General features: G+C 37.6%; 1 long non-coding RNA gene across 1 annotated transcript; it reads right to left on the bottom strand.

The window, feature by feature from the left end:
* Positions 1–225: 225 nt before the first annotated feature.
* LOC126234313 (uncharacterized) lies at positions 226–2,590 on the bottom strand. Its single transcript, XR_007544710.1, has 6 exons — positions 2,511–2,590; positions 2,317–2,382; positions 2,013–2,096; positions 1,714–1,883; positions 1,254–1,487; positions 226–1,104 (listed from the first exon to the last, which is right to left on the bottom strand). It is a non-coding gene; the product is annotated as an uncharacterized LOC126234313 (long non-coding RNA).
* Positions 2,591–2,919: the final 329 nt, after the last annotated feature.

Genomic DNA, 2,919 nt, shown 5'->3' on the forward strand with positions numbered 1-2,919 from the left:
GTAGCAACAGTACAATGAAATTACAACATGATACATACATTGTACCTTGTACAAAATAAAAGTTTACTGAGTACTCTGACAATATACAACCAATCATTTAATTGCAGATACATTAGTACAAAAAGAAGTGTCATGAATAATAAAGTATTACAGAAGCAGATTACAAGTAGACATACAAAAAACATAATTACATTGGGCACTTAAGGAGAAATACTGCTTGTACCATGATGACAGTGAACAATCAATCTTACATTACTATAAATGACAGACATAAATCTTAAGAGTTGAAAGTACCTATTTGTCTTTACCTCCAGCAATTTTGATATTGTTTTCAAACCTTTAAAAACATGCTTGTGTATGTCACAAGTGCAGTAGTAAGGACATGGAAAACATCACGAGTATCTATCACCAGTGTCCAATTGGGACATTCTTATGTTTATGCCAATTGTCATGCATTAGAACACAGCTTCTGCAGTAATATGGGAAATACCTAACTATTTCAAAAAGCTAAAATTAATAACATTTCCAGCTGTGTTATATTACATAATAATGTTTCAGAGGACACACACATTGTGTGAATTGTGCTACAAGAAATCTTGCACAATTATAACGTATCCATCATTTGTATTAAAATTGTCAGAAAGACAGACACAAATTCCCGTCTGATCATCTCCGAGTAGCACTTACACCCATGTCTTCAAAAATGGTTCAAATGGCTCTGAGCATTACGGGACTTAACATCTGAGGTCACCAGTCCCCTAGAACTTAGAGCTACTTAAACCTAACTAACCTAAGGACATCACACACATCCATGCCCGAGGCAGGATTCGAACCTGCGACCGTAGCAGTCATGCGGTTCTGGACTGAAGCGCATAGAACCGCTCAGCCACAGCGGCCAGCTCAAGTTCCTTTCCACTCTCCTTCTGGCAGCCAGGCAAAGCTGAGTGGATCCTAGTCCTGCCCTTCTGAAGTCCGGATGTTGTGGATATAAGGTCCTTCACTCTTGAGGCAACCTGAGGGGCCTGACTCAACATCAGTGCCAAGTTCGAAATGTTTGGGACTTCCTTCATTAGTCCTCAAGATGGTATAATGGCATAGTCTGGACTGCAAGTAAGCATATAATCAGAATTCAGATATATCACATTGCTCCCAAATAATAACAATTTACATGGTTGATAATGACGTACTGGACTAAAAACCAGCATCAAAACATCCTTATATTGTGCCTTATTAACTGCAATACCATTACATACCTGTCTTGCCATTCACTAAGCTTGATGAAGCTGAATGGATCCAGATCGCCTCCTCTGAAGTGATGGAATTCCAAGGTTCTTTCCACTCTCCTTCTGCAGGCCAGATAAGGCTGACTGTATCCCTGTCCTCGTCATCAGCTCTTGTGGCATCCTAAGGTGCCTGACTTGACATCAGTGTTAAGATCCAAATGTTTGGGACCTCCCTCACTGCTCCTTGACATGGCATAATCCAGACTGCAAGTAAACACTGCATTGAAGTTCTACTGTTCAGAAAGAATATAATTACAACTACTACTCTGTCTTCTCCATAACTACCACTTTTGAAACTGTATAGGCCTAAGGCGAGTAAAGTAGAAAGTTTGCATTATGGTATCTTCATATATTAGACAGGCAGTCATCAGATGAAACACTATTAATTTAATAAATAGGATTACTTAATTAAAAAAACAATGCTACATACCTGATGTGCTGCTCATATATAATTTGTCATTGTTAAAAGAATATAAGGTCATTGGAGCAGTACCACAGACATTTGGTATGATGGGTTCCATCAGGTGTTACCTGTGCTGTGCAGCACATTTGATGTGGTGTAACAATGCTGCACAGGAACAATGTGGTTCATGTCCAGCCCTGTAAAATAATTTTATATAATATTGCAGACAGTAAAACAGAACACAAAAGTATCAATATACAGATATAAAATCAGAACTTCATTATCCTCAAATAATGTTATCTCCATTAGATTTACTTTACACACACCTGATGCACCATGATGATAACCTTACTGCCATTACATAGTGTGTGGTTGTTGCACAACATGGACCAGATTGTGTATATCAAGCCCTGCAAATAATTTTTGTGTTATTATTCAGACAAAATTGATAGTTCTATAAGGTGGCTTATACTCCACTGCAAGTAACTTTTAAATCCAGAATCCAAACACACTACATTGCTACTGAATGGCAACATTGAGAATATTACTTAATCTGCCATCTTTAGTTGATATGAGGACATTAGAGCAGCATGAGATACATTGGGAATAATGGGTCCATTAATGTGTTACCTGTTGTGCTGTGTTGCACATTTGGTATGGCATAACCATGCTGCACAGCAACAAACTGGTCCAGCCCTGTAAATTAATTTTATATTATATTGCAGACAGTAAAATAGAATATAAAAGTATCAATATACATATATAACTTCAGATTTCATTATAGTCAAATAATGTTATATCCATTAGATTTACTTTACACACACCTGATGCACCATGATGAACACCAGGCTGCCATGGCATAGTGTGTGGTTGTTCAACATGGACCTGATTGTGGGTGTCAAGCCCTGCAAATAATTTTTGTTTTATTATACAGACAAAATTGATAGGTCTAAAAGGTGGCATATACTCCACTGCAAGTAACTTTTAAATCAGAATCCAAACACACTACATTGCTAGTGAACTGCAACATTGTGAATATTACTTAATCTGACACCCTTTGCTGATATGAGGACATTAGAGCAGTATGAGATACATTCGGAATAATGGGTCCGATTAAGTGTTACCTGTTGTGCTGTGCTGCACAATTGGTATGGCATAACCATGCTGCACAACAACAATGTGGTTCATGTCCAGCCCTGTAAATTAATTTTATATTATAATGCAGACACAGTA

Source organism: Schistocerca nitens, chromosome 2 (assembly GCF_023898315.1).
Source record: "Schistocerca nitens isolate TAMUIC-IGC-003100 chromosome 2, iqSchNite1.1, whole genome shotgun sequence".
In the NCBI taxonomy this organism is placed as follows: Eukaryota; Metazoa; Arthropoda; class Insecta; order Orthoptera; family Acrididae; genus Schistocerca; species Schistocerca nitens.